This window comes from Carassius gibelio, chromosome A12, assembly GCF_023724105.1.
Source record: "Carassius gibelio isolate Cgi1373 ecotype wild population from Czech Republic chromosome A12, carGib1.2-hapl.c, whole genome shotgun sequence".
Classification (NCBI taxonomy): domain Eukaryota; kingdom Metazoa; phylum Chordata; class Actinopteri; order Cypriniformes; family Cyprinidae; genus Carassius; species Carassius gibelio.
The window spans coordinates 4,050,546-4,067,556 of NC_068382.1; the positions used below are offsets into that span (position 1 = coordinate 4,050,546).

The 17,011-nt window shown below is 34.8% G+C and overlaps 1 protein-coding gene and 2 long non-coding RNA genes across 3 annotated transcripts in view; 1 reads left to right on the top strand and 2 right to left on the bottom strand.

Annotated features, from left to right (window-relative positions):
* The window catches only part of grid1b (glutamate receptor, ionotropic, delta 1b), a 375,427-nt gene that overhangs the window by 136,005 nt on the left and 222,411 nt on the right, over positions 1-17,011 (bottom strand).
* LOC128024921 (uncharacterized) lies at positions 8,480-9,922 on the top strand. The gene is made up of 2 exons (XR_008186064.1): positions 8,480-8,613; positions 9,327-9,922. It is a non-coding gene; the product is annotated as an uncharacterized LOC128024921 (long non-coding RNA).
* On the bottom strand, positions 12,095-15,857 carry LOC128024919 (uncharacterized). The gene is made up of 6 exons (XR_008186062.1): positions 15,616-15,857; positions 14,564-14,663; positions 13,448-13,598; positions 13,222-13,306; positions 12,581-12,708; positions 12,095-12,460 (listed from the first exon to the last, which is right to left on the bottom strand). It is a non-coding gene; the product is annotated as an uncharacterized LOC128024919 (long non-coding RNA).

Sequence of the window (17,011 nt, forward strand, 5' to 3'; positions counted from 1 at the left end):
ATAAAGAATTAGCGATTCAGTATTTAAACCGTATGTAATAAAAGTCATAGGGCAGGATTGACAAGTTTATTTTCTCCTGGATGTGTGAGCTGCGCGATTTCCGATATGTGTGTGTGTGTGTGTCAGTAAGCAACTCATTAATATTGAATGATAATTATAGGCTCTAATACACACCAGTATATGTGTGTATTGTAAGAGCTAGACGACGAATGATGACGTGTGACGTCATAGTAGTTGTGTCCCAATCCTTAGGGGAATATTTTCTCCCCTACCCCTTGACACTCTGTTTCAAGGGACAAGGGGAAGGGGTAGGCGGAGGGGTAGGGGAAGGGGTATAAAATAGAATTGGGATTGGGCCTTGGACTACTCACATTGAAACACAGGTTAATAAAGCCAGGCAAAGACTGTACCATCTGCGACAGCTGAGGAAATTCAGGGTCTCACCAGCAATCCTGAAAACTTTCTATTCTGGGGCAATAGAAAGTGTATTGACTCAGTGTATCTCAGTGTGGTATGGGAACAGCTCCAGTCAAGACTGCAAAGCCCTGCAGAGAATTGTGCGCTAAGCTGAGCGCATTTTAGGGTCTGCTCTCCCCTCTCTGCAGGAAATCTTCCTCAAACGCTGCAGAAGCAGAGCTGCTAAAATCATCAAAGACTCCATCCACTCCAGTAACCATCTTTTCACTTTGCTGCCATCTGGTAAGTGCTTCCGTAGCCTGATGGCAAAAACCGAGAGACTCAGGAGGAGTTTCTTCCCCCAGGCCATCAGGCTCCTAAACTCATTGCACTGTCCATGGAGCGGACCTGACTCACATTTCACTGCTGGTTATATATGCTATATATAATTTTGTATGTGACGAATAAAAATCTTGAATCTTGAATTAAAATGAACTAACAATCAACAACTGTATTTACATTAACTAACATTTACAAAGATTCATAATTTTTCCATGTTAATTAATACATTAATACATTAAATAATTATAATATATTATAATTGTTATAGATTATTAATAATTTTCATAATTTATTGTTGTCGTTGTTGTTATTATTAATCAGTTATTATGAAGAAAAGCAAATTAGGATGTCTTTGATTTTAACACTTTAGAGCAATGTTTTATATGTCTATTAAGTATGATTAAGACAAAAATGTTTGGGTGTAGACAAATCCCAAAATACATGACTGGAAAATGTTTTACCTTTAAGCAATCTTATAAATTAGGGAGAGGAAAAATAAATAGCTTTTCCTATAAGGCTAAAAAAATAAGGCTATGATGAAAGCTATGCTAAATTGTCATGCCTGCACCTTGCAGAAATGTGATTTGCTGATTTCCAGAAAATAACTTTTCACTTGGTCTTACAGATCTATAAAAAAAAAAAAAAAAAAAAAAAAAAAAGATTTTTAAGTTTGGCTCACATCCCACAAGTTTATATTAAGACTTATACACCAGCCAGCCAACAGGGGTTGATAACATTTTTGGCCTTACTTTTCAGGACGTCTGAGGCACACCCAGGAAAAACATGCTGTGTGACATTTCTGCAAAATTATATTATTTTGTGACACTTTCAAAGTGAAAAACCCTGTGAGTGTATACATTTGCATGACAACATTTTATTACTTAGGATGTTATCGCAGCAGTTTGTTTGTAATAATAATTAGTTTGAAAAGGAATAAACCTCATTTGTGTTTTACTGCAAATAGTGTTTATTTCAGCGAATAACTTTACATCTGAGGCATTTAAAGACTCCGTTTGTCCATTATTTATTTCTAAAGATACACAACAATGTATAAAGGGCTCCATTACCTTCTATGTTACATTATGGCCCCGTAGAAACCGTTTTTGTAAAAAATAGGCTAACGATTGCGTCATAACCACTCGACTCTCTGTCACATTATCGTACAGACAGGAGGAGAAGCTCGCAGGCAATTAACTTAAAATGGCGTACTGGGGTTACATTTTAAAATACTATACAAAATAATTAATCTAAATACTTACTCCTGCTCACTCACGCCAAAGAACTCCCCGCTCAAGCTCGCCGTCTCTGCAAGATTAACGATGGCAGTTTGCACGCACAGCTACTAGAACATTTACATCTGTCAGACAGGTTGCTGACCTCGTCAAGCTTCGTTTGAGCCTGCGCGTCAGAAACGGAAGTGCTAAGAGTTCCAATGGGGTCGCTGTGTCCATTTCTTTTACTGTCTATGGTTTATTTCAGCTTGACATTGCAGCGAATGGCACTTTTACAAAAATGTAAAGGGTAATTTTTCAAGTAAATTTATCTTACAGAAACCCCTTCCTGATCTAAAATGTTACCAGCAACCTCACAGAATTTTTTGGGGGATTTTCAGATATTAATAAAAAAATGATGTAGCATGTTTGTTAATACTTAATATTTTAATTGCGGGAACTGTTGTCTGGTTTCCACATGGTTGCTTACTTCAGTTTTTTACTATCTTGGACATTTTGTATTTTTCAAAATAAGAACTTAAAATAATAATAATAATAATAATAATAATAATAATAATAATAATAATAATAATAATAATTAAATAAATAAATCCATAAATACTTTTTACAAATAGAATAAAATAGTGTTTGATGTTAGCATGTTGCTAAGGTAACATCTTAATATGCATAGAAATAAGCATCGAAAATACATTTTGGTCCAAAAATAACAAAAATTATGACTTTATCCGGCATTGTCTTCTCTTCCGGGGTCTGCTGTGAATGCGTCCCCAACCACTGCTGACATGTTTTCTGGTGCGCCCAATAACAAAAATAACACATCAGCAGCGTCACTGGAGTGCTGTGAACGTGCTCACAACAGACCCGGAAGAGAAGACAATGCTGAATAAAGTTTTTTTTTTTTTTTTTTTTTTTTTCTCTCTAATCTAAAATATCATAAACTGTGTTCCAAAGATGAATGGAGGTCGTATGGGTTTGGAAGGACATGAGGGTGAGTCATTAATGACATAATTTTCATTTTTGGGTGAACTAACCCTTTAAATGACGACAGCTGAGATATTATTTCCGGACTGTAATCCTTTTAGTTTTATGCCCTGTTCTCTGACTGCACATTATTTATTTATTTATTTATTTATTTATTTATTGATTGATTGATTGATTGATTGATTGATTGATTGATTGATTGATTGAGTTATTGCCAGCTATCTGTTTAAAAATGACAGACAGAAACTAAAGACTTAAACACCGTTCAGTGTTGTTTCCAAAGAAAGAACTGTCTCTAAAGACTGCAGTTAAAGGTTTATTTAGGACAATGGTTTTAATAGTTAAGAGCAATATGTAATGAAATCGGAATAACGTATTAATTATGAATTGTACAATAAACAAATTAAACCTAACCAAATGAAACCACTGTCAAAATCTAATTAGTAAATAATCATTATCAGAGCAATTGTTTACACTACTAATGGGAAAATATGAACAAAGCAAACATCCTAGGGGCATCAAACAAAAACAGACACTTGTCGACAAATACAGAGTTGGTGAAGTTATATGCAGCCGCATACACTGCAGTATATTCAGTAGTGGATGAAGATCCAGCTAAAACAGCAACATGATGAATGCAGTGTAGAAACAACTTATCAGCATGCAGTGAAATCAAATCTCCTCAGAAGAAATGCATGATGAATTCACCTATCCATCAGCCAAAGAGGTGCACTCGTGTGCCAGACTGCATGTGGTCATGCGCCAGCTTGAGTGCAATCATCCACACAGCACACATGTTGATGAGATGAACTGCAAAATCAACTGGTACTGCAAGATATCACACTACATGAGCTCACTTGTCAAAAAGTTTGCTTTTTACATGTTTTCAAGTCTCTTATGCTTACTGAGCTTACATTTATTTGATCAAAAGTACGTTAAAAACAATAATATTATGTAATATTATATATTTCAAATAATGCATTTCTGTTTAAACATTTAAAGTTAATCCTAGGATGCCAAAGCTACATTTTCAGCAGTATATTCATAAAAGAATCCTGAAAAGAAAGCATAACGTTTTCCATAAATAAATAAATATTTCATAACTGCGGGAAAACAAAATGTGTGCTGACGACCAACTTGCTTTAAAAAAAAGACTTCACATAAGGCAGCAGCATCAACAACAGTGTACTACACTAACAATAATTAGAACCATTATTAATAAATGACCACCAATAGTCGGATAACAACTGTGCACCAAAGCAGCATATTAGAATGATTTCATGTTACAATGAAGACTGGAATAATGTTTGCTTAAAATTTATCTTTGGCACCACAGGAAATTACATTTTAAAATATAGTAAAACATATTTGCAGATATTTTATATACACAAATTTGCAATTGCCTTGCAAATATTTTTGCTGCCTTGACTCTGTAATGCATTGGCCTAACCATGAATAATCAGTGAATCAAACAAATCACTGTTTTGCACGGAAAGGATTAAATATGGACTACTGAAATATTTGCATTGTCTTAAGCATCTCACACAGCGTGAGACATCAATACGCTCTCAAAATTTACACACCGAGAGGAGCAGTGATGTCAAGGGAAGGGCAAAGGAAGCATTGAGATTTTGCTCTTAGTTTTGTCTGCTAGTTTTGGCTGTTGGAATCGTCTCTCTTGCTCCTCTTGGTGGCACTGCATGCCACTACAGGGATGATGGGATTGAAGGACACATTTTTTCTTAGACTGTGGCAGCCTGCCAAAGCATTCACTACTTTTGCATAAGTAACCCTTTACGGCAACACTTATAGGGAACACATATTCACTATTAACTAAGATTTTTCCCTGAGCAAACTCCTTGCATCTTAATAATAAATTAGCAGGGTACTTGTTAAGTGTAGGTACAGGGTCTATTAAGTTATCTAAAATATGGTCATGAAGAATAAAGCATTAATATGTGCTTTATAAATACTAATGAACAGCCAATATGCTAGTAATATTCATGCTAATAAGAAACTAATTAATAGCAAAAATTTGTCCAACTTTATTGTACAGTGTCCTTGTTTCACATATTACATGTAATTACTGTAGCAAAATCTACTTGCTACAGGGTTTGGATTAGGATTAGTTGTTTGTAAGTTTACAGAACATAAGAAAATAGGACACTGCTAAAAAACATGTTATATTTTATTATCTAGGTGGCAGAAGTCAGGTGTTACGGGCCTGGTAAGGTACAATCATAAACAGGCGAAGGAGATCAACAAAAAGGTATTTTAATAAGAAAATCCAGGAGACAGGAAAATAAATCCACATCAGATCAATGAATAAACATCAATGTGAATGGACAAAATATCACAGAGGAAGAAGACTTTAAATAGGCAGCTGACAAGGGGAAAATAGATAAATAGGAGGTAGTTAAGTAATAATGACTAATAACCAAATTAATCAAAAACCATAGAAACATATAAGGCAGGAAAAATGGGATCACAGAAAACTAAACCAAAATAGATCATGATCATAACAGCTCGCCCCCTTCCGAAAAGGCACATCCTCAAGCAAACAAAAAAGTCCAACAGAGGAGGGAGGGTGGGGGTTCAGGATGTGGGTGTGGGGCAGACAAGGGGCAGGCAATGGAGAGGGAGCATGGTCCATAGTGCCAGGGCAGAGTGGATGGAAGAGCCAGGGAGGAGCCCGGAGCAGGAGAAGCCAGATGGAACTCCAGAGGCCTGCCAGGATAGCAACCCACGGTGGAGGCGACAGCGGGAGGAGCCATGGTGGAGAAGGCGCCGACAACACCAGGGTGATTGAGGAGCTCATGATGGAGCCTAATAGACAGTGAGCCAGGGTGACACAGAGGATCCGCAGGGCCAAGGCGGAGCTGAAGGCTCAGGTGACCAAGGCAGTGGCGGGTCTCAGGAAGACCACGGTGGAGCAACTGAGGATGGAGGTGGAGCCAAAGGGAAAAAGGAGCCTGACAGAGCCGGAGGGATAGAGTTACAAGGTGAAGCCAGAGGAGTAGAGTCCCGAGGCGGCGGATGATCGACGATTGACCAAAGCAGAGCCGGAGGGATGAGGGTGCTCGGTGGCAAGAGAGAGAGGCTGTGAGGGAATACATGAGAACTTGAGCCAGGTGGAACCAGCGGAGACGCAGGAGATTCAGGGCTGGGTGGAACCAGCACAGACACAGGAGAACTGGGTAATGACTCCTCAAACCAGTCTATTAATCCATCTGGAAAATGTCCATAAGTTCTTCATAGTACTTCCCAGAAACCGGCTGCAACTCACCCTAAGGGCTCTGGCAATAACTCCGTGCAGCAGGATGATGGCTGGCTGGTCTCTGGTTTGGGAGCGGGGCTGGAGTCCATTATTTTCCAGCACCCACTCCGCACATGCAGCAAAGTTGACCCAAGGACTGCTCGTGCATTAGGCATGCCAACTCCAAAAAAATAACTGCTGTGAGTTTCTAGGGAGCGCCACAAAAAAAAAAAAAAAAACCTGTAGGTCCATTCTTCTATTACGGCCTGGTGAGGTACAAATGTACGAGGACGAAGGAGTTAAAAAAAAAAGGTATTTTACTTATTCAGTATTTTAACACTACAATTCAAAACTACCCCCACCCCCCAACAATATTTCTTAAAATAATAGTACAATGAAGTAGTAATTGCAGTAGCTACATATATTCAAAGTTTTTGCTTCAGTACAAGTATTTAAACATAACAAATATTTAACATTTATTTTGTTTGAATTTCAGCTAAAATGTAACTTTTATTTGATCTACGTTCTTGACATGTCCCATTTGTGTATGACGTTTGACATTTTATTGGGTTGGATCTCACTGGGCCATTGTGTAATCCAGGCTTCACATTATACCTTTATATGCTGCATGGACAGAGATACTACAAATTATTTTCTGTGTCAGGTATAAAAACAGATAGTGAGGATGTACTATTTACTCTCATCCTCAGACTGGCCATGAGAAGCCCACTCAATGACCTTTGACTCTTCACCAAAATAATTGGAAAAGTGAAGCAGACCAATTATCAAGTTAAAAGTTTAGCTTTGAAAAGCTATGATCTACATTGCGTGACTGAATCATGCAAATGAACAGTCATTAACAAGAGGTAATTTTCTTCAGGTAAGAAACATCATTGTCAGTCAGCAGAGCTCTAAGCACATGCAAACTCCAGTCAAATCAACTGTTCTAAAGAGATAAATGTGCAATAAAGCATTCTAAATCTTTTTAAGCTTTGCAGATGTTGTTTAAAGAGAAGAACACATCACTGTAGCATGAAGTTGTTTAAACAATCAGCTGACACCCTTTTTATTATTTTAACAGTCCTGGAAAGACATCCCCAGTTTGTGATATGCATATAATCAACCCATTCTCACTCCAAAGGCGTCAAAAACCGAAGCATGGTCAAGCGCCCCTAGCGTCACTTTTATGACGCCAAATGTGCCTCTCGGCGTCGACTATCGAAGCACTACGACCTTCATTGCTTTCAGTGGGAAACTTTTGGCGTCAGAATTCGACACGAGGACATGAGATGTTTATCGCTATGCAATCACGTTCAAGAAGTCTCATTCAGCACACATCGCGCGATACTTGCTATCAGTTCCACAGTTTGGGTGAGTAGTCGTATATACTCTCTTTTAATGCCTTTTATCAAATGTATTCTGTCTTCTTTATTAATCAGATTAGTGCCATATGTTTAATCGCTGTATTATATCGGTCATCCGCGGCTGTCTTTGAGTTTCATTGCGTTTAAATAAATGAACACAGCTGCTAATTAGTGTGATTAAACTCTATCTGTCACGTGACGTGCCATAGACCTTCGATTCCGTTTTATATTATTATTAATTTCAGGATCAATGATGTAAGTTGTATTTGTAGTAAAATCATGGTAATCACGACACAATAATAAATGAAATGTGAAGTTAAAACACAGTAAATGGGACATTAGTAACTGTAACTGTAGTTTTACTATGATATATTAATAATCAATATATCATAATAAACAACAATACAATAATCACCAAACCAGCTATGTTTGTATCACTGTAATGCTAGTGTTTTTATGTGCTTTTATATGACAGATATCACAGTAATCATGTGTTATGTACCATGCTTTTAATACCTTTTAATGTGAATCCAAAAAAAAAAAAAAAAATCAAATTAAAAATAAATAATAAAACATGTATTTTTCCATCTTGCAGTTCATTCATATCAGTTTATATATATATATATATATATATATATATATATATATATATATATATATATATATATATTTTTTTAATATATATATATATATATTTATTTTCATATATATATATATATATATTTATTTATTTTCATATATATATATATATATATATATATATATATATATATATATATATATATATATATTTATTTTCATATATATATATATATATATATATATATATATATATATATATATATATATATATATATATTTATTTTCATATATATATATATAACATTCTGTATATAATTCAATTTTATTTTCTCTCCCCTTTTTTATTATTTATATTTTTAGCTGAAAAGACGTAAAGGCAGTCAGCCCAGTGGTGTTTCTGGAGAGGGATTCCTTCAGAAATGGAGAAGACAGAAAGCTGCGGAGGCAGATATTTGCAGCAGTAAGTCTGTGATAGTTTGTCTCTTTTATCAAAAATTCCTGCTGTTATAATTTGTACAGCATTTGTTGTTTCTTAAACTGTTGCACTGTCCAAATACCCACACTTGCCATCTTTCCACTTGACCACTTGATTACTTATTTGAAGTCTTTCCTGTATTTGGCCTAGTGTTCAAGTGAGCATGATGACCACAAGTGTGTGTCAAACTTTTCATGACCTGATGACTGTGTTTCACAATCCTGATCCTGGAGAACCCCAGCACTGCACGGTTTTGGCGTCTCTCTTATCTGCCTTGGAGTCTTCACTGATGAGCTGATGAGTTGAATCAGGTGTGTTTGATCAGGGAGACATCTCAAATGTGCAGTGTTGGGGTTCTCCAGGACCAGGATTGGGAGCCACTGCCTTATGGGACACTTATGTGTTTAAAGAGATTTTTAATATCTAATTATCAATATTTCACATACTGTACTAAACACATCACAGTCTTAATAATCCAGTTTAACACTTGTATGATATTGTACAAGCCCCAGGACGGTCTCATCTGACACTATCAAAAGAATTCATATGACTATAGCTTGTTATTAATTACTTGCTTTCAATAATGGATTCATTTAACATTTAATTTTACAGCATCTTTACAGAGGCTGCTTTTATGGTCTAAACAAAACACAGTGTAATGTATAAGTTGAATGTAATGTAATATTTCTGTTTTACAGGATTGTTTGAGGATAACACAGCAGTTCTCCATCACGCACAAGGACTCACCTCGTTAACTCTTTATCCCCCACACACACAGATATGGTCCCTGGATCAGTGATTAGACTTTGCAGTGGTTAGATTTTTGCAGAAGATGTAACTTTGTTTTATTTATAAGCTCATAATGAATACATTACAGAACCAGTGATGAAAACAATAGTTAAAAATAGTATTTTTCGTATTGATAAAGCATTTTGTTCTCTTTTTCAAGCTTCATACAGTGAACTTTTTAGACTTTAATTAAAAGTTTTAGTAAAGGAGATATTCATACACAGTCATCCCCTAGCTCCAGTCATGAAGTGAATTCATGATGTTATTGTCAAAGCTAGCAGGTGTTTGTTTTCCTGAACACTTTCTCTGTCTTCCATTGTTCAGACAATCAGTGTTTATTTGATGCTGTGCTGATTGAGTTTTATAGATGATATTGCACACTTGACATGCATGTCTTCATGGTGTTTTTTTTGTGAGTTTGAAACATTTACATTGTGTTGTATAACATTTTGGTCAATTTAATTTTTTTAATAAAATTGATCTTTTTCCAGTGTTCTCTGAAAGACATACTGTATTTACTGTTTTGTTTTTTAATAAAAGCATTTTCATTTGCATACTGAAAATAGTTAATGTTTACAACATAACTGCCTTTTTATTCTTTATGGTGGCAAAAACGAGCTTGGTGACAGAGGACGCAGTGTAGTAATTTGGGCATGTTGTCTTTAAATGAGTTTGACATATCAATAAATAATGGAAGATCCTTACAAAAATATGCATGTTTATTATGCTTTATGTATTTATTTGTTCATTCATTCATTCATTAATTTATAATTTCTGTTTTTATTCCTAGGGTTCAAATGGTAGAGAATGGTAAATCACAGAAACACAAATGTGAACAATTTTAACTTTAAAACACAATGTAATATACAATGTAAATTTTAGAAGCACGTCATTTGATTAGTAAATATATTTGTCTTTGGTCAAAAAAAAAATATATACAAATCTTAAAAATGTGTCTTATATTTAATGAGAGGAATCTATCTGTTGGATACAACTGCGACTGCTGGGCATGTGCACATCAATATTGCCCAATTTTTGTCAAGCTGAACAACGGAGGAAGGTGAAGACGTTAATAAAACAATCTAATAAGTAGCAAGCTTAATCTATTGTTAACCGAATCTATCCCTTCAGCCGAAAAACGAAAGACATCTGTCATACATGGATAAGGAAGTGTGACGCTGCTGCTCAGCTTAGATGTCATTGGCTATGACTTTTCAGGACAGTCTGTGGTTGGACTATCTTTTAACCCATATTAAACAGCGCATCATGTAAAAAAGTATGTTTTGCTGCTATCATCACATTAGTAATATATTAAGTCTACAATGAAGTGTTGCTATCTTGAGAAAAATGACATCTCTAGCGAGATCCTAATCCTAACCCTAAGCATAACTTCAATGAACTACAAAAAACAGCCCCCTAGTGTTGCCTTTCTATAGATAGAACGACGGAGGCTTGTGGGTAATGTAGTTTAAAACTTTTTATTAACGAAACTAAATAAATTATTTATTTTAAGGTAAACTGGATATCTAAATATGTTTATTGTGCAAACATCTGTGATATATTTGAGAGGCAGGCTGAAATGTGGTATTTTACAGTGAGCAATATTTAAAATGCTTTTATGCCAGCTTTCCACTTATTTCTGAAAACTGAGCTCAACATTATTTTATCAGCATAGCATAAGTAATAATCCTGCCCATTTTCTCTTTGATATGTTAATTGCACTCTGATTTACAGCCATTTGAAATGCACAGTTTTGGGCTCTTCCGGGGGGTGCTACTGGGCCCCTGGGGGTAGCAGGGCAGTAAAACCTACATATATGTATTCTCCTCATCATGAACAACATACTGAGCTGAGTCACATTTATATCTGACAGTTTTCACAGTCCTCTGTTTTCTATTCTATTCATCATGACTATTATACCTTTTGACAGGACATTGTGAGGCCATCTGATGAAACATGGAAAAATTAGAAAGAAATGATTTAATAATGAAAATAATAGATTATTTCTTTGATTTTTGAAGTAAATGGCAAGAAATATAATGGATGAACCTGCAACAACTTGCCATTATCTATTCCCCACTGTAAAGCAGTAATCAAGGACAATGTATACACATTGTGATACTTCACTATTACACAAGGACAAATTCATGCAGTGCTAAGAATATTAATTTATATATATATATATATATATATATATATATATATATATATATATATTAGCATTATATATAACTAATTAGCCGAAATCAGTGTAAAAATGTCCTCCTCACCCCTGTATCTTGCTCCTCAGGTGCTGGACATCAGTAATGTGCGTGCTCTTGGTTTTAATGCAGTACAAGATCCACGTTGATCATTCCTGCTACATTCTCAGTTATCCCTTAAGTGTTTGTAACAATAAAGCCCATGGCACCATCTTGTAATGCAGAATAATTAATCTTGTAACTCCCTGTATTTCACAAAAAATGTGCATATTTGTTACTAAAATATAAAAAAATACTTTCTGGTGTACTGATGTCCCAGATGTTATTAATCCGATCAAAAATGTTCATGTCTTAAATAAAAAAATAATCCCAATAATTAATATGTCGTTTTTCCAAGTTTAAAATAAACACATATGAGCCTACCTAGTAAAATGATGTATTTACCAAGAATCTTCAGAACACAATATTCACCATTTTCATTTTATTGAAGCATAGACTATAAAGTTGATAAAGTAGCATCAAGACAAATAAGATTCAATGAAAATAATTATCATCAAAGATACATTAACCTCATATATAAATCAGTTCCCACGGATGAGTGATGAAATGTCCTTAAAAGTCACAGTCCCATCCAGTCAACTGTGATACAGATCATGTGATACATATAAGACATGTGATACTGTTCCAGAAAATAATGATTCCTTATCATCACATCTAAACTGGTTTCATCTCCCCATCGTGATCCTCTCTCGTGTCTGGAAACAGTTTGTGGTTGATGTCCAGCACTGATGTGGTGTAGCTTGTTCTCAGCCAGAGGATCTCTCAGTCCTAACATCCCAGACCTGGTCAAAGTGAAACACACAATGCAGAAGAAGTTGTTTAATGGACAGAGAGCGCAGCTTATGTTCTGTGTGGTTTTAGCAGTGTGAGCAACTATGACCCTTGTAGTACTGTACACTTACCATTCTTCAAGCTGGTTTGAGACCTTTTGAGAAGCTTTTTCTCTGAAGAGAATTTACCACATCCTCTTCTTTCACTCCTTTCAAGAGCATCACTTGGTCAAAACCCCTCATTTGGCTGATGAGATCATCTGTACAAATAAAAATACTGCAATAAATATGTCATTCTGCAAGAATTAAGAAAAAGTTACAGAGGCAAAGGTCTTGCTCATGAGACTGCATTAGCATGTGTAGTTCTCAGAGACTCCAGAATTCATCTGTTGTTGCAGTAAATGTGTTTTCTTCCTCTAGAATCTTTCTCCAAAGTTCCTGACTTCTCTCACAAATGTGTTTTAGTCGGTGCAGTGTAAGGCCTGGCTTCAAACCAATTCACTATCAATTCACAATTTATAACATAACATTTATAAAACAATGAAATAATGTCAATTGGTGTTTATATCAACTAAACCAATTTCATGATACTTGTCTGCTTTTAAAACAGGTGGTGTGTTTTTAAAAACATAATATTAAAAATGTCCAGTCACACTTTGCTAACATGCTGTAATTGTAATAGTATAAAAAGAAATCAAGGCTGACATGACCAGTTCTGTGAGAGATCATCATAAAATGTTGTATAACACAGCATTGCTTCAACTCACACATACCAGAGGACTTCTGTTTGTTTGAGCACAAGATGGCCGTCTTCATTTCTCATCCTGAGCAAATCATTTCCTTGGTCTTCCTTCTCTTCTGTGAAACAAGAAAATCTCTACTTACTCTCTGAGCAATTAATATTGCTCATTAAACATAATTAAGTTAATTTAAAGTAAGATTCAGACCAGAGCATTTGATGAGTAAATGTTGATTAAAAAATATTCTAAACAAATGTACCTGGGAAGAGCTGATCATGGCAAGATTCGCTGAGACTCAGTAATAGCTCTTTTAGGTTTTAGGAAGGTTTGTGAGGGTTGGCTCTTGAGTGAGCTGTTGAGCTTGATATTTTAGACCTGAAAAAGAAGAACAGCATTATCTGGAAAAAATCCTGTAAGACAGAAGGAAGGACATATTATTAATTACGTGCAGCTTGTACATTACACCTCTGTAAAGATGCTGTAAAATTAAATGTTAAATGAATCCATTATTGAAAGCAAGTAATTAATAACAAGCTATAGTCATATGAATTCTTTTGATAGTGTCAGATGAGACCGTCCTGGGGCTTGTACAATATCATACAAGTGTTAAACTGGATTATTAAGACTGTGATGTGTTTAGGGATCATTTTTAAGACTTTGACCCTGTCCAGATACCCACACTTGCAGTCTTGGCCACTTGAGAGTGTGTGTACATGACAGTGTGTGAACGAGACTGTCCCCGGTCTTAATAATGCCAAAGCACAGCGTCCTTAACACACACTAAACCTCTCCAATACTGCTCCGGAGCGCTATACAAAGCTTAGTGTATCCCATCATGCATCATGTTTTGGAATAAATCGTCAGACTTTTTGCCGAGATCTCACAAGAGGTCACGGAAAGCTGTCCAATGTACAGTATGTGAAATATTGATAATTAGATATTAAAAATCTCTTTAAACACATAAGTGTCCCATAAGGCAGTGGCTCCCAATCCTGGTCCTGGAGAACCCCAACACTGCACATTTGAGATGTCTCCCTGATCAAACACACCTGATTCAACTCATCAGCTCATCAGTGAAGACTCCAAGGCAGATAAGAGAGACACCAAAACCGTGCAGTGCTGGGGTTCTCCAGGATCAGGATTGTGAAACACAGTCATCAGGTCATGAAAAGTTTGACACACACTTGTGGTCATCATGCTCACTTGAACACTAGGCCAAATACAGGAAAGACTTCAAATAAGTAATCAAGTGGTCAAGTGGAAAGATGGCAAGTGTGGGTATTTGGACAGTGCAACAGTTTAAGAAACAACAAATGCTGTACAAATTATAACAGCAGGAATTTTTGATAAAAGAGACAAACTATCACAGACTTACTGCTGCAAATATCTGCCTCCGCAGCTTTCTGTCTTCTCCATTTCTGAAGGAATCCCTCTCCAGAAACACCACTGGGCTGACTGCCTTTACGTCTTTTCAGCTAAAAATATAAATAATAAAAAAGGGGAGAGAAAATAAAATTGAATTATATACAGAATGTTATATATATATATATGAAAATATATATATATATATATATATATATATATATATATATATATATATATATATATATATATGAAAATAAATATACATATATATATATATATATATATATATATATATATGAAAATAAATAAATATATATATATATATATATATATATATATATATGAAAATAAATATATATATATATATATATATATATATATATATATATTAAAAAAAAAAAAATATATATATATATATATATATATATATATATATATATATATATATATATATATATATATATATATATATAAACTGATATGAATGAACTGCAAGATGGAAAAATACATGTTTTATTATTTATTTTTAATTTGATTTTTTTTTTTTTTGGATTCACATTAAAAGGTATTAAAAGCATGGTACAGAACACATGATTACTGTGATATCTGTCATATAAAAGCACATAAAAACACTAGCATTACAGTGATACAAACATAGCTGGTTTGGTGATTATTGTATTGTTGTATTGATTATTAATATATCATAGTAAAACTACAGTTACAGTTACTAATGTCCCATTTACTGTGTTTTAACTTCACATTTCATTTATTATTGTGTCGTGATTACCATGATTTTACTACAAATACAACTTACATCATTGATCCTGAAATTAATAATAATATAAAACGGAATCGAAGGTCTATGGCACGTCACGTGACAGATAGAGTTTAATCACACTAATTAGCAGCTGTGTTCATTTATTTAAACGCAATGAAACTCAAAGACAGCCGCGGATGACCGATATAATACAGCGATTAAACATATGGCACTAATCTGATTAATAAAGAAGACAGAATACATTTGATAAAAGGCATTAAAAGAGCGTATATACGACTACTCACCCAAACTGTGGAACTGATAGCAAGTATCGCGCGATGTGTGCTGAATGAGACTTCTTGAACGTGATTTCATAGCGATAAACATCTCATGTCCTCGTGTCGAATTCTGACGCCAAAAGTTTCCCACTGAAAGCAATGAAGGTCGTAGTGCTTCGATAGTCGACGCCGAGAGGCACATTTGGCGTCATAAAAGTGACGCTAGGGGCGCTTGACCATGCTTCGGTTTTTGACGCCTTTGGAGTGAGAATGGGTTGATATAATTGCTTAAGGTTTAAATGGTTGTATGTAACTTTATAACCATGGTTGTAGCCAGCTGTGAGGTCACCGAGGTCCAGACCTCTGTACATTTTTCATGTTCAAAAATAAAATTTGCTGCTAAACTCCTCATATGAATGTCTGCATTTATAATTCAGAATGTTTAGCATCCGTGGTATGAAAATTTTGACTGTGAGACGAAGTGAACGGAGTCTTCAGAGTGTAGTGAGTGAGAGCGCAAGATTCAGCTATTATAAGCATTTTTTTTTTTTTTTTTGTGTAGTTGTATCTGTAACATCAGGGAAATCAAAACTACTGGGCAGACTTAAAACCAAACCAGTTTTGTGCAGATCTCTGCAAATTTACAGTGCAAATTTACAGCTCATGTATCCTTCTGGATTTAAGAGTCAGTGGTCAACACCAGATGGATTACAATAAAATTGTGTTATGATAGATAAAAAAAAAAAAAAAAAAAAATGAAAATAAATTCTTTTGCTCACACTGTATGGTGTAACATTACTGTCAGATCCAATGTAGTCGTCACAGCATAATTTTTTAGTTTGAATCTTTCTTGAAAATTGTGCCTTGTTTATAAATGAATATGTGGTAAAATGAAATGAACAAAGGACAAAGTTCTTACTGAAACTGTCTGCAACTTCATTAAAAATAAAATTCATCCACTCTTTCCTAATGTAGGCATCAAAAGGACAGAAATACAAATATTGTGTTTTTCCACACTGCACAGCATCTTGTCTTCAGAGCCATCTTGATATATATGGATATATATATAATTTTAATGTATTATTATTATTATTGCATAGACCTGCGTTTGCCTCTCTCATTATTTACACTATGTGCATGTATCAGTGGGCGGGGCTAAACAGGCAGTGATTTAGAAGTAGACACTGAACTTCTACTGCGTAGTTAGTACTTAGTCACATTATTATATTATAAAGTAAAGTGAAGTCGTTATGTCAGATTGGCTTCAATGTAAGCTGATTCCCATAAACTAATTAAAAACGGTTCATTGCTTCTTTAAAAAAAAAAAAAAATATATATATATATATAATAATAATAATAATAATAATAAAATAAATAAATAATTTTGCTCAAAATCCAGCCACAAAATGGTAAATGGAAAGGT